The sequence below is a fragment of the Astatotilapia calliptera genome, chromosome 13 (genome assembly GCF_964374335.1).
Source record: "Astatotilapia calliptera chromosome 13, fAstCal68.1, whole genome shotgun sequence".
Taxonomy (NCBI): domain Eukaryota; kingdom Metazoa; phylum Chordata; class Actinopteri; order Cichliformes; family Cichlidae; genus Astatotilapia; species Astatotilapia calliptera.
The window spans coordinates 16,810,656-16,833,148 of record NC_137434.1 but is presented as its reverse complement, the minus strand read 5'-3'; the positions used below and the strand labels follow the sequence as shown (position 1 = coordinate 16,833,148).

The following is a 22,493-nucleotide window of genomic DNA, read 5'->3' as shown; positions in this document are numbered from 1 at the left end:
CTTCTTCCCCATTCTAATGCTTGGTTTGAACTTGTCTTGATATCACCTGCATACCTACATGCACTGGTGGCTGATTAGACCACTGACATCTTAAGCAGTGCAACTAACAGAGAGCAGGGAATTTAAAATAACAATTAACTGTCCAATAAAGACAAAATGTACACAGTCTTTTGGTCTTTGCAGAATTTTACATGCACATTTGCATGTTGGAAAAACTGCTAATAAAACTTTCTGTCTCAAATCAATGGCATAATAAGACACAAACATAAAACTCTATTAAGGAATGTCTTTTAAAGTGATTTATATAATTTAGAACAATATTCAAGTTAGCAAAACAACAAGCTCAGTAGTTACTTTCAAACACTAAAATAAAAATGTGCAGTTTTCTGAACTGTTGATTTTTCTTCCGTTGAGCTTGAAAAAACTAGTTCGCACGTGGATAGTGTTTACAAGTTTTAAATGAGGTTTTTATATCAGTATATCAACCCCACTGGCGCAAAGGCACGAGCGTCAAGGAATGGCTTCATCGGATGTCGCGGCCCCCCCTCTCACAGCCCCTGCCTTCCCCGTCCCTGTCCTGAACCTTGACTGTTGTGGATCGTTTCTCGAGCCCCCGCTGAAGCACAGAGTGAGCCCGCCTCGCAGAGCGCTACATCGGGCTGTGCCGGTGACAGTACCAAACACCTTCAACCTGAGCAGCAGCCGTGGATCAGCAGCAGATCACAGCCGCCGTGGACTGCGCGGCTTTGGGAAAAGAAGCGGACTGTAACTACGGGGAACGGACAGCAGAGTCGATTTTTTTCTGGCGTGTTGGTGCTCTCTGAAAAAGTTGCATCTGCTTGGGACGCACAAGATACCCACTGCTGAAGGAAATATCCCCGCACGGGTTGGTTGTAAATAACATCTTTAAAGGTGAGCAGATCACGCAGTGTGCAACAGTGATTGAGTGAGTGTTGTGTTTTTGTGCTGTATTTTAACAGAAGGGTTAAGGACTTCTTGACTTTTATCAAGCGCCCTCAAAATGCTTTGTCCACGCATGAAAAAATAGAAATAGAAGTAGTTGTTGAAGTTTAGTTGTAATTTTATCGTAAAATACGAATTTTGCTTAAACCTGCGTGGATATTTATGTGAAAGTGTGCTTTGATTGTGCTGAGTTGCGTGGTTAGAGTATGTATGGCTTACGGTGTAGCTGCATGATCATTTGATTTATTGATAGTTTAATCTGAGTACTTGTGCAGTTAATCCACTTGAATGCAGTGATTTGCTTTACACGAGTTTCCTCAGTTTTTCTTCCTCAGGAGCTGGTGTGTGTGTGTGTGTGTGTGTGTGTGTGTGTGTGTGTGTGTGTGTGTGTGTGTGTGTGTGTGTGTGTGTGTGTGTGTGTGAGAGAGAGAGAGAGAGAGAGAGAGAGAGAGAAACAAGAGAACAAGCTTTACTGTTATCTTCATCCCGCTGTGTCAGTGAATAGGGGGGCTGCCCCTTGGAAATGGCACACATGCACACTTATTCCTGCAAACCGCGTTTCCTGTTATGGCCGTTTTCCTCTCTGAAAATGCGCAGCCAGTTTTGTTTGTATTATAAAGACAGAAGTGGATGGGAGAGGATGAAGTGAAAATGATGAAAAGGAAAGGTCAGACAAAGAGAGAGGGAGAGCTCTCATGGCCATTTCTTTATGCTCTCAAGGCCTACTTTAATTTATGGATTGGGTTTGAGTTGAATTGGAAACACCCGGGGTCTGATTGGACCATAAATAATCCCCACAGGAGTAGATATAAATGCCGAAGAAGCAGCATGCCTGAGATTCTCTCCATCTCTTTCTCATCTGCGGTGAACCCTCACAGATGATTGATGCGTTGGGTGTCCTGTTGTCACAGCTGTACGACTTTAGCTGAATGCAAACACGAGTACAACCACGCATGAATGAATGCATGCACTCTGCAAATGTGAATTTGTGAATGCTCGGCACGCACATACTCCATCCTCTCCTGCACAGACTAGTAGCATCACAGCACCATGATGTGCTCAAGCATCATGCTCCCTCTTTGGGAGAACCTATATCATACTGCTCTGTCACTGCAACATAACACAGCTAAAGAGAAGGGGGAGAGGGGGATTCGGTAGCAGTGGGAGGTAATAACCAACCTGTCAGGCCATTAGGATTGAAGTAGCTAAAGAGGTTGATGGGGGACAGGTAGGGGAGGATGCTTGTGATCATTTAAATCACATGTCCCCTTCACAGCAAGTGAAACCCTGAGGGGGTGAAATGTGAGGCAGCTAAGTGATAACATTACCAAAGTCATGGTTGTTTTTACAGCATCTTGTCCTCAAATTGTTTTCCTTGTCTCCTTTCCTCCTCCCGTTTTCCCTTTTTAACAAGGTTATGAAAATCCTTCTGCCTCTGCGGTCGAATAACGCGACCTCCCATCTTTTTTTATTACATTAACAATTAAGTGTGAAAAAAACTAGATCACAGCTGGAGGCGCAATCACAGCTGATGCACATCTGCCAGCACTCGAGAACGATGAAACATTAAAGACGCAACCCACTGTTCAAAATGTCGCTCCGGCGTTGGCAGCTTAATTTGCCCATTAGATAATCTCAGCCGAAAGTGACACTTACATGAACGTGCTCACACACACACACACACACACTTACATAACATGTAAAGGAGAATCCCTCGTGAAGCAGCAAACATCGTTATCCCACAACATTAAAACCACTCGCAGGTGAAGCGAAGTGTTTGGCTCCTGGCATTCATTAATCATTACCAATCTAAACGTGGTTGTTGACTCAGAATCCCTCACAAATACCTTGTTCAACAACAGTGAGCCCGAGAAACAGCCCCAGCCTTATAAACTGTGAAAAAGCCAGAATATAACTGAGCCACAAGATGCCACACCACAACCCTGAATGTACAACCTTGTACTGAATTTCCCAGAGGAACCCACCTGAGGGATTAATAAAGTTTCATCTAATCTAATCTAATCTAACACACAGGCCCTGCCAAACCTGAAGGTGCCAGACACCACAGGGGTCCCGATGGCCCCTGATCAGTCAGAAATACTGATCGATGCCTATTAAGTATTAGGTTGGTTTTATTGTTAAGGCTAATTTGGTGTATAAATACAGCACAATCTGATCCAGAAGACTATCGCTCTGCAGTGGTGATGATGATAATGATGGTGATGTTATTAAAAAGTGTGCAAACAGTGTGTCAGCACTGTTATCTATTTAGATGTAATGCAGACTGCAAACGCCTCGTGCAGCTCAAACTATCTCACGCTGCTCTTATTTAACAAACACTGCAAGTACATTTGAAAGAAAACAGGAAGTGTCTTTCTTTCTAACTTTCTAACATGTAAACTTCTCTGTGTGGAAGCACCACAGGAGCCTTGAATTCCTCAGACAGAGTCAAACGCACTCAGAGGAGCTCAACAGATACCTTTTCTCCATCTGATATTTTGTCTTCTCCTGTGCCTCCATTTCATGTCTTCAATTGCATGTCAGAGAGAAGCTCTGTTTGATTTTTATGGAGTAGTTCAGTGTTTAATATGCTTCTTTTTTTTTTTTGAGCATGTTGGTTCCAAGATTCAGTTTCCCCTCAGCTGTGATTTTTCTAGCAGTGCGTCACTAAGATTTCCGTCACAGTTCCTCGCTGTCAGCCTATTAGAACAGGACATGAGCAGGAGCACAACAGGGGAGAGACAAGCTGTCAGTCAGACACACGCACACACACACACACACACATGTGCGCACAAAGACTGCCCTTGTGTGTGAGACTGTAATTAGTAGCTGCCTGGGTTTGCAGTGACCTTTCTTTTCCTTTTTTAAAAATCCCCATTCAGGACCATAAATGTTGCAGCACCGCTAATGACTTTACTTTACAGCATCTTCATGGAGTTTTCATTTTTAAAGTCACTTGAGGTGTTATACTGTTGATCAGGTTAGTTATTTAGACAGACTCATTATGGATCTACATATGAATCGCTCAGCATAGGCCAGCAGACTCCTGAAGTATATTTAAATGAAACATTTATACGTGAAAGGTTTTAAAAAGCCTTTCCCCAGCTTGCAGTCCTGTGTCTTTTAGAAGAGAATGCTGGATGAGATCATTCCTCCTCTGTTTGCTATTGTAATTTCCAGTGATCGATCATCAGATAACTTTCAGAGTTTAGCATTTAAAAATAATGTATGTACTAGTAATGTCCATACTGTTAAAGGCTGATTATAGACACTTCTAAGCTTCCTGCAGACGTATCATTGCTTTACACATTTCAGACACTAAGAAAGAAATGAAAGAAAGTCACATTCATTTTAACTTTGACATTCAGTATTTAACTTGCAGAATAAAATCAACATCACAAGTCATCATTTGAGGTAGTTCTGGTTCACATAATGATGACTACATTTTTCTGCTGCTACTGAAGTGAAGTTGTTGTAAGAAGCTTGACTACAGCAAATCTATATCATTTCCTTGTTAAATATTAAAGGAAATCAGGCTTTTCACAGTTAAGTTTAATTTTATTTCATGAAATCTTGAGTTGCTGATGGCTTTAGTAAAATAAAAGGATTCTTGCAGTAGCAGTGCACTGTGAAATGTTGTAATGGGCAAGCAGAATTCTTATCAACAAGTGGCACTGGATCAGAAATCGCGTGCTGAGTGTTTCCTGTAAACACTGTTGTGAGAAGGGCCTCGTCATTTTTTTCCGAATCCTTTCTGTTGCATACTTTCAAAGCTTTTTTTGAACCCATTAGAAAAATGAAAGCTGGGCCTTTTGACTTTCTGACCCTGTAATGCTGACAAGAAATCCAGGTGGTATTTTAGGTTTATGAAGCTCTTTACTAAATGAATCAAATCTTTGAATCTCGCACTGCTGCATCTCGTCAGAGGAAAGCAAAAGAAGGAAGGAAATGGGTACACAGGAGGCGCAGTTGGTCTGCATAATCAAGTCAGATTTGATTCTTCTGACTGTGACACTCGAAATAACCCACATTTATCAAGTCATGTATACGTGCAGCAGGCTTATCCATCAAGCTGCAGGAGATCAGGTCAGATCTGCAGAGAGAGGCAAGGGTAGATGGGGGTAAATGGTACTCCAGAGATTTAGTATTATATTTCTTTTTGTTAAAGAATACAAATCAAATGTCTCTAAAGCTTCCTTCCTCCTTGCCTCTTTGCAACTCTTTTTTCTTGTAGATACCAAAGTCTAAAACTAGTTCAAGATAACCTTGATGACATTACCCAGATTAGTTTTTGGAGGTTGGAGAGCTCACTTCACAAACACAGAAGACAACTGTTTTCTCAGCTGAAGTGGATGAGTAAAGCGACCTTTGGCTCCATTAGGTTTGAAGGTATGGCTACAGTATTCCCTCGATTATCGTGGGGGTTAAGTTCCACACAATAGGTGTAAAACCCACGCTCTTATAAACCCTTTTTACACTCGTAAACACACTTTTGAGACACATCCTTACGTATTCAGCAAGTCCACCAGGTAGTTTTGCATATTAAGCGCCTTAATTGTGCGAATAACACCATGAGCCATTGGCTGGATCAGCGATGGGGTGTAGTTATTAATTTTTTAGGCAGAAAATATTTATTTTACTGCAAAAATAATTGAGATCTAAAAAATTAAAATAGGTAGCAGAAACCCGCGATTTAATTAAATTCCCACAATATAAATTTACAGGTAAATTTGGGATGTCAGCGAAAGGTGAAGTGCAATATGGTGCAGGAGTTCTGTATGTGACGCTGTAAAAGCTCACAGGGACACATGTGGCCATACAGACTACTGGACCACTACTGCTCTCTCATTGTCAAACAGCCCATAGCCTCAGCTTGCCATTACCTCCTTTGAGTTTTTTTTTTTTTTACAAAAGAAAAGCATATATTAGATGGCCCATGAACATGCATGCAGCAGGTCAATTATCATACTCTTACAGAACCTTTCCAGCGCCAAAGGATACTCATAATGTGTTCTTTTCCCCCCTTTTTTTCTTTGCGTAAGTAGATTGCAGTTCAATTAAATTGCCATTGCAATCTGATAACTGAGATGGCAGGCGGAGATGGGCTCTGAAAGCCCTCGCAGTCTGTAAGAAGAGCCGGAATCAATGCAGGGTGGAGTAAGTCATGGTATAATGGACATTAGTGAGCAGAGCTCTGGCACAGATCACATTAGAACCAGCAGTGCTGAAGTCTGCCAAGTGCTCCAAACATCCATTAGTAGGCCAATCAAACTGTGTTTGCTCAACATTTATGCATTTGTTCACAGCACCCCAAAGATCCCGTAGAGAAGCTTCTCAGAGTGATTTTTGTCTGGAGCAACAAAAATCTGTTATTACGTGCTCAACCTTCGCAGTGCACAAATCCGTTGGCCGTCCCGTTAGGAAAGTGTCGTCATTGCACATGGAAATGGTTTTCATCTATCTGGGAACAGCAAGGCCTTTCTCCAGCTCTTTCTCTCTTTTTCTGAAGAGAAGGTAAAGTGGCATCATATGTCACTAAGCATCACTTCACTGCTGTCGGGAGGGTGATGTATGAGGACCGAAATGGCCAGTGCTGAAACAGCAGACCACACACACGCACGCAGACACACACACAAACGCAAGATTGATGGATGACACGAGTATTAGGTCCAGAATTGAGGCTCGTTGCCTGGTGGCTGATAAAAGATTTTAAGAGGTGACGACCTGCAGCTGCAACAATTAGTTCTTAATGGTAGCAGTCTTTGTTTTTATGAGAAAACTCATTCAGGAGACTCTTTTTCCTTTTAGCTAGGCAAGAAATTGCCTGTTGGTTGCATAGTTCCTAACGTGACTAACAGAGGCCTGCTTCCACTTAAGCGTGAAAGTCATTGATTAAGCTGTTGGTTGATTTGTCTTTATTGGAAACCTGATTTGTGCCAGCAAGGGAAACAAAGCATGAGTTATTGATCCAGTATAAAAGCTCATCAGCGCCTGCCGGTGTGGAGTTTTAGATAGGAAAACACTGCATATTTGTTCTTAGCCCTGCCAAACCTCAGTCGAATTGAATCAGTGAGTTTTCCAGCTTACAACTTACAGTGCGACACCCCTGAGCTAATAACATAAGCAAAGATCTCCTGACACCCAGTTGTTTGGACATGTGCTGGATTTATAGATTAGATTTCCTCCACCCTCTTGGTCAGCGTTCTTCCCCATTGTGCGCTCGACGGAGTGAAGCCAGCCCAGAGGATGCATCTGCCAGATGACCCCTCTGCAGAATGCGTACCATGCAGCGCCCCACCCTCCTCCCCCTTTCCTGCATCAGCTGACTAGCTTGGGTAAACTGTGTTTGGCTTGTCTGTGGAAGCGGAGAGGGGAAGGAGGCTGGGGGCTGGGAATTATTAACCATGAGAAAAGTGTTTACATCGTGACTCTAGAGTATCGCTGCATACTGTATCTCTCTGGCGTAACCTTGGGATCAATCCCTCCTTTTTAATTGGTGACAGATGTCGCCTCTCTCATCATCTGTGCCTCAATCGCTTTCGTTCTCATACACACATGTAAGGCCCCGATGTTCCCAGAATTCTTCCGGGAACCTCTGGGATCCCATCCCAAATCTTGATAACATAACTCCCACCGCCCTCTCGTCCGAGCCAACACTTCATCCCTCAGTTTATGAAGCTGTCCTGTCACAAGTGGATTGCCAGGACTCAGCTGGCCTGGAAGCTGTCCTGCGCTTATGAAACATTTGGCATATTTTTAAACTTACTTGCAGTTTATGGAGTGATGCTGTTACTTGGTTTCTGCTTATTTTCCAGTGAGTCTTGGGCTCAGACTGACAGAGCTGAATCCTGGAGGTGCTGTCTGCTTCTTTGTCATGGTGTCTTTGTCTGCTTGGCATTATCCTGCAGAGGATTGTGTCCATCTGGTGGATGAGATTTCTTGGAAATGAAAGGCACGGATAGGATAAAACGAAGAAAGACAGGGCTTGTCTTGTGGCTGATCGGTGGAAAAGTAAAACCAAGTCCCTCAGCATGTGTCCGTGAGTGTGTGCCCAGCTAAAATTTAGAGTAACTGTATTAAACAATGAGTTCAGTCTTTCTTTGCTTATTTCACATGCACACATCCTCAAGCGTCCCCCAGCTTCACTCTGTGATTTGACCTTCAAAAGATGTATTGTCCAAATAAACCTTTGATATTCATATTATTATTATTATTATTATTATTAACAGGCTTGATCAGCGTGAAGCTCGCTGCGTTTGAGGCCTTGCTGCCCCCACCTCCTCCTCCTCCTTCCAAAGCCCAGACTGATGGCAGACAGAAGTAGGTCAAAGTTCAGTGGAGCGTCCTGTCTGGGGAGGAGGATTGGAGAGCTGGAGGGGGAGTTAAAGGGCATTGTTGGTGCCAAGGACCTCCTTCCTACATGGTGGGGGCTTCTGTTTTTTTATATTAAAACTTTTAAAAAGTTTAACAAAGTTCAAAAACTGCTTAAAATAACAGCCTTGGTACTCATAAAGGAGTTAATTACCTGGTACTAATACTGAACGTTAAGAAACAGCTTATAAATACTCTACTGATCACAGACTGTATAAAAATAAATATAGATTTCTTCATCACCACATCTGTATATACACAGTCTGTGCTACAGATCAGTAATGATCCAGCTGATTGCATTAAAATGGGGTTTAGCCGGTGGTGATTTCATGCAGCACTCTCATGTGCATGTATGAAATTCTGCTGTTGTAAAGGGAAAAAAAGAAACTCATTTTAGGAGGTAATAGAATTTAATTTATAAAAAGTTGACTACGTATGAATGAATGAAAATGACTTAAAATTTAATATATGTTCTTACATTTGTTTTTGGGGAACCTGTAGTAATGGATTTGCTCACCTTGCTGTGGGGATGAAGAAAAGTACCCCATTATGTGTGGCTGTGACAGTGTTGGGTGGAGTTACAGGTCTAACAGACTCTGCTCATAAGTAATGGTGGGTGCAGGGTCTCTGTGTCACAGGTACACTGTAACCACAAACTCCCCTGAAACCCTGCACCATAACCTATGCAATAACCTGACGTGCACCCCCCTAAAAATGTAACCATACACTGGTTTATCTTCTGTCATCTACTGCCTTATTTTCTGTTTCAAGGTGTTTAGAAGAGAATTGATCACCTCGAGTGGAGAAAATTCCCAGCAAACGACTCTTTTAGTGGAAAATTGCAGAACACCTTACACGAGTGTAAATGTTCACAACGGTTGCCATTTCAGTGATAAAATGTGCTAAGCAGTGTGATAATTAGCCTTAAAATGTGCTCAACACTGAACTATTAAACCAGAGACATTTAACTCATGAAAAGTTACACGTCCTTTGTTCATTAAGCCTGGTTGTTTGATATAGCCCGCTTGTGTAAACTAGAACTACACCTAAGACTCTTTAGCTATGCTAGTGGCCATTTGCAACTATGCTATGTGTTAACGTGTCCATATGAACACAGTCTGTATATAAAAGATAGACGTAGCCACCAGGTCTGGAGCACAGGTTCAAAAGATGTTAGGTTATAAATTCCTATGACTTTCAGGTCTTTCTCTATACAGCATGGTGTTCATTTTGCAAACGGTAGTCCCATTCTAAGTAAAATGAATGATGCAGGCAGTTTTAGGGTGTGGCTGTCTTGTGATTAATAAATTGTTTGGTGTCTCTTGTGCTTGGTTGCACTAAGAGGCTCTAAGCAGGAGAGAAATTCAGGTTTTTTTGGTTAGACATTTTTATTTTAAGCCTTTTTTACTTTAGCCAAAATTAACGTATCCCTGAAGTGCACGATCGACTCGACCCTCTTGCCTAAATTTGAGGACCTCGGGTTTCAAAATGCCCAGATCTCGATTACCAAAATGTGAAACTTAAGCTTCAAAGCAGCAGATCGTAAATCAGTCGGCGGGATTAGGTTTCTGTGTCTGACACAGTCTGAAGCAACACGCTGTTGTGCTACAGAGTCATGTGGTGTAATATTGATATGTGTCTCGGCATTAATAACATGTTTAAAATGGTCATGTTGACCCTTGTGAAGCATGCCTTTGCAGATTAGGATGTCTGGATTGAGGCAGGGTCAGACTGCTGGGTTTAAATTGAGAAGGGAAAGCTGCGGAGGACAGCACTTCAAAGGATTGTATCATAATCTTTGACATGTTATCATTGGCGCTCCAAAAACATCAGGGGATCTGATGGTTTTTTTTTTTTATTCTATTCTTGCTGTCCCGCATTGGCTTGTGTTATGCAAGAAGGCTTTCAAAAATCTGATGTTATCTTTGATATCGGGGGGAAAATAAAAGAGGAGGAACGGATGCCATTTTTCTTTTCTGGGAGCATTTTCCCAATTAAAACTTCAAATATCTTGTATAACTGCTGTTGAGCTATTATACAAGATATTTATACAAGATGCTTATACAATTATACAAGCTTTCAACATAGCAGGATTTGCTGGTGTGCGGAGTTCAAAATGAAGCCTTAGACTGCTGTCAAAGATCAAACAGACAGATTAAGGTGGAGACGGAACGGTTTGGAAGGCTAGTGGCGGCAGATGCAGGGATGAACGGATGAAATGAGGCCAGTGTCATCCCGTCTCATTTATTATGCAGGGTTGGGAGGGGATTAGTTTCACTTACATAACTCCATCTCTCCCACCCACCCCCCACCCCCCTAACTAGCATATCTCCCCCTTTTCCCCACCCTCCCCAAACTCTCTCCCTCTCTTCTGAGACCATTCGATTGGTGTTGGCCTCTTTGTTATTCCAGTATTTTGTTTCTCTGTTCTTTTTTTTTCTTCTTCAAGAGAAAAATGCATAAAGACAGGAGGCAGCTGGAGACTGAAAATGGAGGGACAACAGGGAGAGATGTTGGAGAGACATAGCGAGAGAGACAACCATCAGGAATAGAAGGAAATGGAAGACACAATCTTTATTACCAGCGACGGTTATAAAGATCTGCAGATAAAGCAAAAGGAAAAGAGGAAACAGGAAGAAAAAGGGGGAATAGGGGAGCTTTGGGGGTGGATGAGAGAGTCTATTTATAGTTTATCCCTGCTGTTGGGTTAAACCGCATGGTCCAGTGCAGCACAGCTCAGTGTCCATGTCAGCCCTCATGTCAGTCTCCATTAGCTCCACGCACAAACACGCACTATATATATAAGTTATGTATATACCCCGAGGATGTAAACACAGGCTGTCACGAGAACATGGGTACGCTGACCTGCCACTGAAGTAAAGGAAAATTACACACCAGCAGATCTGAGTGTGTGTGTGTGTGAAGCACTGACGTGCTGGAGATATTCGTTAACCGGTGTGTGACAGAAAATAGGCAAAAACTGCACACTATTCAGCTCAGCTCTTCGACAAAGGCTGCACTTCTGAGAGGATTCAAAACACACACACAGACTTTTTTTTGTGTTCCTCTGACATTTCCTCCTGCCTTCACTTCTTAATCTTGGGAATAAGTTAATCACACCATCTCTTCAAGCTCCTTTTTGTTCCCAGATCACATTTGCATATGTGTTCACTTCCTCCCTCTCACGCTCTCCTTCGTACGTACAGCTATAGGTGCACGTGCAGGTAAATGCATGTGTTTCAGAGCGAGAAGCATGTTCACTTGACCCAGTCTAACTGTGGTCTGAGTCTGATGTCATTGCTGCTGCAGGCACACACACACACACACACACACACACACACACACACACACACACACACACACACACACACACACACACACAGGCAAAAATGCACATTCATTTAAATTGATTGAATGCAGGAGTGCAGTATATATCTGAAATACTGCAGCTCTGTTGCAAATATATAAATATATTTATTACATTTGGTCAGTAATATATATTTTGAGCACCTGCCATGTTGCATAGGAAGTCAGTTATTACTGGTGAGCTGAATGCTGTGAGAACAGGCCAGCTACTGTACACGTTTATGGATGATTCATGCAACAGTCTTGGGGTTGCACAGGACCTTGTTTGTTTCTTTTGTTCCTTCCCCCCGGCTAACCCCGCTCCAATAACACACTTACTGTGACAGAGGGTACACATTCACGAACGCACATAAAACCAGCATTCACTACGTGCACATGTGCAGGCGTCTGCAGGAAGAGTGATCAGGTGCTTTCACTCCTGCAAAGTACGCTAGCACGTACTGGAAGAAGTTTTCAAGAGAATAATCTCTTGATTTGAGAAAAATGACAACTTTTATTGTTTCTTAATAATGCATTTTCATTGTGCAGTCAATAAAAGACGCTTAAACATGATAGATAACCAGTGTGAAGCAGCAGCCCCCATACTGAATCTGTGTGAAAATTGTGTTTGAAATAATGTAAGAAAAGCTAAAGATAGGGAGGATGGAAATAATAAGAGAGGAGAAAAAGCGTGTGAATGAAGAGAGATGATCCATATCCTCCAGACAGACAAATTGTTACAACAACAGTGGTGGGGCTGATAGAGCTGGAAACAGACAAAGCAAGACAAAGCCTTTAGCTCCGGCTGTGATTTAAGCAGTGAAAAGGAAAAGGAAAATTTTTCCTGCAGTCATTGTTTCTCATTTGTTAATCTTCCTCTGTGTGGTCACCTTTTGCTCATCCTGCCCATGTTGCATTGTTTCTGCATAGAAGACCCTCATTAGTCATCAGCTGTCGTCAAACATGCAAACTCATCATTTGTTCTGCCAAGATTTTCATAAGAGGTTGACTGTGTGCAGCTGTGGCCACACATCAGCTGCTGCTCTTGAGCTCGGTTACAGAGATAAACTTTACCCACCGCTGCTGCTGCTGCTGCGGCCATCCCCTCCAATCTCTTGTCATCTCATCTAATCTGGCCACAGAGGAGGATGACTTATGATCCTTAGAAACATTATAGGAGTGGAGATAGGGGTCAAAGAGTTGGAGTGCATCAATTAGACCTTTCACTTTACGGTGGAGAATACTGATGAGGTCACTCCCCTCTGACATAACTAAATACTTTCATTCAAATATTGTAAATTTGTTTTTTGTTTCTTTTTTCTACTCACAGATTTTATATTTTTGGTTACACAAAAAAGAGGAGTGCATGGTTATCGTGGTAACCAAACTGGATGTCTTGTCATACACTTACTGGCCACTTTATTAGGTACACGATAGAAACATTCCTCAGTGATTTCAGTTCATACAGACATGATAGCGTCACACAGCTGCTGCGGATTTGTCATGTGCACATCCGGACTATCAATCCCCTGTTCCAACACATCCCAAAGGTGCTCTACTGCTTTGAGATCTGGTGATAGTGGAGGCCATTTGAGCAGCCATCAGAAGATGGACATGTGGTGGTCATAAAGGGTTGAACATGATCAGCAATCATATTCATGTAGGCTGTGGTGTTTAACTAATGTTCATCTGGTTCTGAGGGGGCCAAGATGTTCCAAGAAAAGATCCCCTACACCAGGGGTGGCAAACTCCAGGCCTCGAGAGCCGGTGTCCTGCAGGTTTTAGATGTGTCCTTGATCCATCACAGCTGATTTAAATTGCTAAATTACCTCCCCAACATTTCTTGAAGTTCTCCAGAAGCCCGGTAATTAACTAATCATTTGATTCAGGTGTGTTGACCCAGGGTGTTATCTAAAACCTGCAGGACATTGGCTCTCGAGGCCTGGAGTTTGCCACCCCTGCCCTACACCATTGCACCACTACCACCCTACCCATTCATACAAAGCAGGATGGATCCATGCTTTCAGGCTGTTTACATTAAGTTTAGACTCTAAGATGTGAATTTCACAGCAGAAATCAAAACCCATCAGTGAACTAGAAAAGACCCAAAATATCTGAATAAGTAGCCAAATAAAGTAAAATAACTGAATTAATTCCAGCCAGAAAAACAAATTCCCCTTTGGGTTGCATTAGGAAGGAAATCCTGCATAAGTCTCCCAAGTGGAGCTACCAACTGTGGCAACTCCTTGTGACAAGTCTCAATAATGTGGCCGTATGTACTTTTTTAAAGCAGTGTACATAGTGTACTGAATATAGAAAAGGAATCAATCTGAATGAAGGTTAAAATAATCATTTAAATAGCTAGTGCAATAGTTTTGCACAGCAGATATTAAAATAACTTTATACTATATTATCTGTTCCTTCTGTTATTTGTTGCTACGAACAAGTTTCACTCAGGACTGAACAGCCATCATTGCAGCTGCCAGATTTCACATCATTGCAGGCTGCCCTCTAGTGAACAATGCTGGATCTGCAGTGATCCTGATCTGAGCTCCTTGGACTCACACGTGAAGTGCAAACTAACAGGACTGAAGCTCGAGAGCATCACGGGCACACACAGTCCCTGCTGGGGTTTTTTTTTTTCTTAACCTGTAAGATGAATGGGCCTCATTAATCATGGCCATTTGTCTTTAGTTGTAAGTCTAGAGGTCAGTGATTAAACCTTGTTCTTTGTATCGTAGCCAGCTCTCTGTCTCCACCTCTCTCTCTCTCTCTTTTCTTCCTCACTCAGAGGATCAGAGGGAGAGCTGCATTTCGTCGCTGCTCCGCTCTGCTTTTCATGGCTCTGATGTTGTCTGCCACCAAATCCCAGCTGAATAAAAGTCAGAAATTGAAGCAGCAAATCATGTTTTATGTATGTGTGCTTACACAATGAAAGCAAGATGGAAAGTGGGCCAAGCATCACACAGGGCATATTATGGCAACAAAGCAGCTTTCCACTTTCTTGGGAAAACGGCAGCCGCAACAGCCAGAGTGCCAGACACCGAGTACAATATGGCTAATGACAGAGAAAATAGAAAGAAAGATACATAGAAACTGCATTACCCGACTGCTCTTTTCCTGGGAAGTGCTTTACGATTCTCATTGATTCTATTCTATTCTTACTCAATACGAGCATCCGAGGATGAGCAATGTGACAATGGATGCTACGAGACGCTCGACACCTGTCCCGATTTTTCACATTATGCAGAAGTAGTTTAACTTACATGTTTTCAGGTGTTTCGGGACACTTAAGTAGCAGCAGTTGTTCACTTTCATGATCAGCCAGTATTTATTTTCCTGGATATTGATGAATTAAAAATTACAGAAAATGGTGCAAAGATGAAATTTTAAAAATGTTTTTATAATAGAAATGATGATGATGATTTTTTTTTTTTTTTTAAACTCAGATTCACAACAGTCCAAACCAAGATGAAATAGTTTACAAAGACAGTGGGAGTATTATTTGGAAAGAGTTGCTGTGGTGTATCTTGATTAAAACCCTTCTGTGTGCGTGGTTGATATGAGCAGTGGCTCAAACTGATAAAATTCACTTTGTGTTATTGAACTAATGTGTAATCTGCTTGTTTAAACAAAATAGCTGGTTGCTTTTCCCCTATTCCATTAATATATGTGCGTGATATTTGTGAGTTTTGGGCATAGAAGTTGGATGCTGACATGATGAATATCACCCACTGGTTTCTTGACTCCCATTTTAAAGCCGGGAGTTCAGTATTTTTGACATCACCGTCAAGGTATTTTGAAACGTCAGTGAGGTAACTGTGAAACTGAGAACACTGAGTGCTAATAGATTAGCAAACTGTTCATCACAAGCTAATTCTAGCCTAAATTGTACCCTCATTTACTGTGTATTTTGCTCTAAATGGGAGGATAATTAACATAATTGTTATTATTATGCTGTAAAAAATAAATAGATACATATAATGGGGAGCATGGTGGTGTAGCGATTAGCACTTTTCACATCAACAAGGTCTTAGGTATGAAGTAATCAGTCTGCTGAGGACTTTCTGTATGGGCAAACTGAACATGCATGTTCTCCTGCACAGTGTAAAGACATGTTTGTTAGGTTACTCAGTGATTGTAAATTAGTGTGAATGTGAGTTATATCTGTTAGGTCTATAATAGATAGGTGATCTGTACAGTCTGTACCCTGCCTCTCACCTGATAGCTTGCATAGGCTCCAACCCACCCTGCAACCTAGAGTTGGATAAGCAGAAGAAACAGGATAAAAATAGCAACTGAAACTCACCAGGAAAGTATTTACTGCGCTATCAAGTCAGGTGAGAAGTTGGGTTATTTTCTCCTAGGCTGTGTTCACACCAGAATGAATAAGAATCTGGTCTTTGTCTGAGGTTATGCTTTCACACAAGCAGAACACAGTTGGTCACGCTGATGCTTGGTTTAGGTGAGGATGGTTTCTGAGTAGACTGTGCAGGAGGCGGGTGAGCCACTGAGTAGCTGTGAATTCAACCGGTTATTACCTGAGATATGCAAATCAGCATGTTTGGAAAAAGGTATAAAGCACCTACAGTGGGGCAAAAAAAGTATATAGTCAGCCACCGATTGTGCAAGTTCCCCCACTTAAAATGATGACAGAGGTCAGTAATTTGCACCAGAGGTACACTTCAACTGTGAGAGACAGAATGTGAAAAAAAAAAAAGTGGAGGCTAGGCCACTCCAGGACTTTCAAATGCTTCTTATGGAGCCACTCCTTTGTTGCCCGGGCGGTGTGTTTTGGATCATTGTCATGTTGGAAGACCCAGCCTCGTTTCATCTTCAAAGTTCTCACTGATGGAAGGAGGTTTTGGCTCAAAATCTCACGATACATGGCCCCATTCATTCTGTCCTTAACACGGATCAGTCGTCCTGTCCCCTTGGCAGAAAAACAGCCCCATAGCATGATGTTTCCACCCCCATGCTTCACAGTAGGTATGGTGTTCTTGGGATGCAACTCAGTATTCTTCTTCCTCCAAACACGACGAGTTGAGTTTATACCAAAAAGTTCTACTTTGGTTTCATCTGACCACATGACATTCTCCCAATCCTCTGCTGTATCATCCATGTGCTCTCTGGCAAACTTCAGACGGGCCTGGACATGCACTGGCTTCAGCAGCGGAACACGTCTGGCACTGCGGGATTTGATTCCCTGCCGTTGTAGTGTGTTACTGATGGTGACCTTTGTTACTTTGGTCCCAGCTCTCTGCAGGTCATTCACCAGGTCCCCCCGTGTGGTTCTGGGATCTTTGCTCACCGTTCTCATGATCATTTTGACCCCACGGGATGAGATCTTGCGTGGAGCCCCAGATCGAGGGAGATTATCAGTGGTCTTGTATGTCTTCCATTTTCTGATGATTGCTCCCACAGTTGATTTTTTCACACCAAGCTGCTTGCCTATTGTAGATTCACTCTTCCCAGTCTGGTGCAGGTCTACAATACTTTTCCTGGTGTCCTTCGAAAGCTCTTTGGTCTTGGCCATGGCGGAGTTTGGAGTCTGACTGTTTGAGGCTGTGGACAGGTGTCTTTTATACAGATGATGAGTTCAAACAGGTGCCATTCATACAGGTAACGAGTGGGGGACAGAAAAGCTTCTTACAGAAGACGTTACAGGTCTGTGAGAGCCAGAGATTTTCCTTGTTTGAGGTGACCAAATACTTATTTTCCACCCTAATTTACGAATAAATTCTTTACAAATCCTACCATGTGAATTCATGGATTTTTTTTTCACATTCTGTCTCTCACAGTTGAAGTGTACCTCTGGTGCAAATTACTGACCTCTGTCATCATTTTAAGTGGGGGAACTTGTACAATCGGTGGCTGACTAAATACTTTTTTGCCCCACTGTATAATGCTGCTTTCCATTTACCTCAGAAGTCGGATGACTGAGGTGGAAGTGATGTCACTCCTGAGTTGTGTGTGTTTCAGTAGTGAAGTCAGAAAAACAAGGAACAACAGCATTTGTTTTGCTCTTTAGCAAGATAGAGTCAGTCATGCATCATTATCATATTAGTGCAAAGCGTATTGTTTGTTTGTTTGTTTATTTTTTTAGCACTTAAAACCACCATTGCCACACGTTCGTGGATAGACCCTGACTTACTTAGCTGGTTACATGTCTTATGGTTTTACTGCTTTTTACATGCCCTGAAGCAATCTTGGATTGTCTTAGGGTTGGTGGGGCTGCTCTGACTGTCTGATTTTGGAAGTCTGGCTTGGGGGGGCGTTCCAGTTAAAAATTCTGTCCTCCAGTGAAATGCACCATAAGTTCCTTCTTTTTTTCCATCTTTTTAAAATTTTCAGATTTCCCATTTAACGCGGGAATCTGATAACGGTCAACTTTTCATGATTACCTGACTTTTTTTTTTACATTAACCAATCAAGAGAATAATTGCTGATATTGTATTATACAGTGATGTGTACAGTGACAAATTTCTCCCATTAATACACTTAGATACATCCAGTACGTGTATTAATGGACTGAACTGAACACTTCTCTGTCTCTCTTGCTTCATTGTGCAAGAGTCACCTTGGCACAAATTTAGCCACGCCTTCTGGGTGACGGCAGCGACTTTCGCCTTCACCCTCCTTCGCTCCTCCCTCAACAGCACACCATACTGCATCTCTCCAGTAACCGAAAACTACTACTAACATAAGGATTGCTTTGATTTACAAAGTGAACCTAAGGCAGCCAAGCGCACACACAAGCTGCATGACCTTAGCGCTACCCTCAGCTGAAGTTAATACTGCAGCACCGTGCAGGAGCCTCAGTCACAGTGTCATTGTCCTGACATACAGTGTCATCCCTGCAGTGAGGACATATGCTGCTATTGCGATGTAATCTATCTAGCAGTGATCTAAAGGATGAATAATCTCTATCTAATCTGCACCCATGGGTTTACATCAGCCCATCATACTGGGTGAGATCTCATCGCCTGATTAGACAGAGAGCATCGAAGCGAGATTTTATGCCTGTGCGTGTATGTGTGTGTTGAAGCCTTTAAACCACTGCGGAGATCATTATAGCATCACAGGTCGTGTTTTATTGCCTTGCAGTGGGTTTTATGACAATTAAAAGACAGGCAGACCAGGGTTAGATCTATAAATCTGTGTGTATATTGATGTATTTGCACATTAGTGTTTCTAAAAAAATAAAATATTCTTGTATTTGGCTGTGAGCTGGCCTTATGGGACACTACTCTTCATTTATCTGTGAAGCTTAAAGAGGGTGAATAAATTTAACCACTCTCATGTTATCTCAACAAATCTTCCCCCGTGTCTCTGTGGAAAGGCTTTGACCCTCCTGCCACCCCACCTCCGTGTTAGAACATGCTAGATGCCCTTGACCCACCCCGTTTCTCGCACCTTCTCCCTCACAACGTTTTCTTTACTATTTGTTTCGTGGTGTTAGCGGCTACAAATCACGTGTCCATCAAATCAGGCCTGAAACACAATAATCATCTAATGGCAGAAATCCCAGACCCTGATTGCCACTTTAATCAGTCATACCTTGGCTTAAAGCCTTACTGACCTCTGTATTTCATTCAAATCTGGTTCTAAATTTGTGAGCTTTCCTGTTAACAGACACAGATGGACACCCGGTTTTGTTTCATTGTTGTTCCATGCTGATGATATTTGGGCTTCAGCTGGATGGAAGCCATATGGGAACCAAGTTAGTCAATAATTGTGTTTTATGTGGTCTTTTGATTGAATTAAATGGATCGTATTGATTTATATGAAACGTAATGCATTTGCATTTTTAAGCCAATGATGATCGCTGTTCTTTTCTGATTGTGTTTTGTTGGACACAAAATTACACAAACAATTAAGGACAAATGTTTAAAAAAAAGTGACATATATGGTTTAGATTGATGTGTAAGCTGTGTGATGCTCCGGTCCTTTTTGTTGTTTAAAGTTTGACAAGAAAAAACACCAAACTCCGGCTGGTCTCAGCAATTCTAGGAAAATCTGTCAATGTGATGGTCTGTGGTTTTACAGTCTATCTGCTGGTGGCACTGGCTGTCAGTGCCCAGTCAGCACTGGTCTGTGATTCCTGAAAGCCACTCTATATCCTGGCCTGGAGGTCGGGTGATGTGGCATTACTGACCCCCTGGTGCACTGGGACATGGGGGCCAAAATCAATAGTCGTATCATATCGCTTCAGACTGTAACAAGCTGACTGATTACCTCATCGGCTTCCAGTGAAGATAGTGGAAAAGAAGAAAGAGGAAAAAAGGGTGCAATCAAAAGATTAGGAAAATTACAAATAAAAAACCCCAGCAAAGTAGCATTTTTTGGTGGGGGTGGAAATAAAATCCTCCCATGTGCATGTACTGCAAACCACAAGAAAAATGCTATAGTTAATATTATTGGACACCAGAGGGTGGTAGTACTAATGGAACTACATTTACACTTTGAAGTTATGATAAGGTATTTACACACAAGTGTATTCGGAGGAAGCAGTGTTGATATTATGGGCAAACACATATTCTTTATCTGCTCATAGATACGTTTTCTTTCTCTTTTTCATTTCATTTTTTTGCCTTAATGAGGATTTTTCCATTTCTCTTCCAAAGATTGGAACCACATTTAGTTTTAGGAAACTTGTGCAAAACTCCAGCTGTAAGAGCCGCAGTACAAGATGACAGTTTAATTTAAAATTTGTACAAATTTCATGATTCTTTTTTAGCTCTTGCACAAGAAAAGCGTGATGTATAAAGATAAATATTTGTGTATCTGCAGAAAAAACATCTACTGTCATACATGTGAGACTTAAGTTACTATGCAAGCAGCTCAAAAGTGGCTTGTTTAAAGACAGAAGGAGAAAGGAAGAGATCAAGGATTGTAGATTTTATTGATCAAAAAGTGCATTTTCAGCTTCATGTTTGGACTGTGGTCACTGTGAGGTCATCACATTTGCTATATCTGACTGTGTTTTTGTTTTCCTATGCTAACCATTTTAGATAAATTCAAATCCACACTGTAGAGTTTAGATGTTTGGCCCTTACTGTTTCAGTTCACTCGTACCTGACGGACACAACTGGTCAGATTAGTTCATCTTAACTCTTTGTTTTTCCTCAGGTCACGGTCCACCTGAAGAGAATCCCAGAAAGAAGCAAAGTCCTGGGATGAAAGCACTCTGCCATTTTCCTCTCTCCCCCAGACCACCAGGAGGAGGACGCTGGGTGACACACTGAGGTAAAGAACCACGCTAAAAAACAAAAAATAAAACACCCTCTGCAGACAAAACCCTTCTCTGATAACGCTGACCTTCAGTATTTGCTGACTCAAGCATCCCCCACTCCTCCTACTACCCACTCTTGTTCTTTCTTGCCCTCCCTTTTGTGTTCTTTCTCTCTTCTGTTTTTTTTCTTCTTCTTTCTTTTCATGAGAGCCGTCAATGCTGATCAGTGGACTGACAATGTGTGGGCTCATATTAGAGTGTCCTCATTTTGTCACACAGATGCAAGAACATTTATGGAAATAGGGGTCTTGGCCTCTTTGATGCTTCTGTTTAGGGACTAGATTTGGAGAAGGATAGCAGTTGGAGAATGTGACACAGGGGTTAGAGGGAGTAGAAGAAGAGATGAGGAGGTCAAGAGGTTAGAAATTTGCGGCTGAGCTCATGTTGTTCCATACTGTAGTCGAGTGCCTCACATGAGGCACCGAAGGTGCTGCTAATCAAATTGTCTCATTCAGAAAACACAATTTTCTTCGACTTCACTTTTTTTTTTTTACACACCTAATATAGCTAATGCAGAGAATATTATGCACTTTTTTGTGTCTGTTGTTCTTCAAAAGCAGTCACACAACACTCAATCTTGACATTAAGCCCTTATCATTTCTATCAGCTAAAGAACAGTAAACGGCAGCACTTGTAAGATATTTGGGGTGATAATACTATGTTGTCAAGGCAGCAGCAGCTGTCTTCCTCTCTTCTTTCCACTGTATCCATTACAGATCTGCTATCTCTGCTGCATTTTTGTCCTCCAGTCCTCCCTGTCTCAGCCCAGCTGTCTCCTTCCTTCATTATCTGTCCCAAAACACAACTCACCACCTGTGTTAGAAGGTCGTTTTCAGAATACAAAGTCCTACTTAACATTTCATTTTTTGGTTGATACCTGTTTAGTAAATGCTAACGCTTCACTGAACTGTATTTGGCTGGGTAAAATGAGATTTAATGTGATAAACCAAAGCATACTTTGTCCTCATCTCTATAGAGTTTCAGCATCTTTAGAAATGTTTTCTGGGTTTTAAGGTACAAGTTCACAGTAAAATTGGCCAGAGTGTATTCAAGTAATCCCTGTGGTCCAAAAGCTCTGGTTTCAGACTGCTCTAAACACTTAGTTTCAAACATTTTTTCTACTCTTGGACCTGTATGATGTCACTGACAGCAGATATCCCAGGCACTCAGCTGCTCCTCCCAAGTGCTGTTCAAAGTTTCTGTTTGAGAAGGGCAGCCAATTAGAAGAAAGGAAAGAAAGTCAAACTGCTTGTTTCAGAAAGTGGATGAACTCAGGGGCTGCAAAAAGTATATTGTGTATCATTTTGTACTGTGAAAACTACATTAGTAGAGTTCAACAATGAAATATGGAGTTGAAAATGAGCATAATATGTCCACTTAAATGATTTATATTAGTTTTAGATACAAAGTCTCTCACTTTTCTTTAATACGTCACAAGTCCTGTTTTTCACTGACTCAAACTGAGCTGATGCACTGGTTTTGTGGATTTTTATTACCTATTCAAAGGCTGAAATAGAAA

General features: G+C 41.8%; 1 long non-coding RNA gene across 1 annotated transcript; it reads left to right on the top strand.

The window, feature by feature from the left end:
- Positions 1 to 589: 589 nt before the first annotated feature.
- On the top strand, positions 590 to 20,961 carry LOC145419658 (uncharacterized). The gene is made up of 2 exons (XR_013900976.1): positions 590 to 912; positions 20,812 to 20,961. It is a non-coding gene; the product is annotated as an uncharacterized LOC145419658 (long non-coding RNA).
- The last annotated feature ends 1,532 nt before the right edge of the window (positions 20,962 to 22,493 follow it).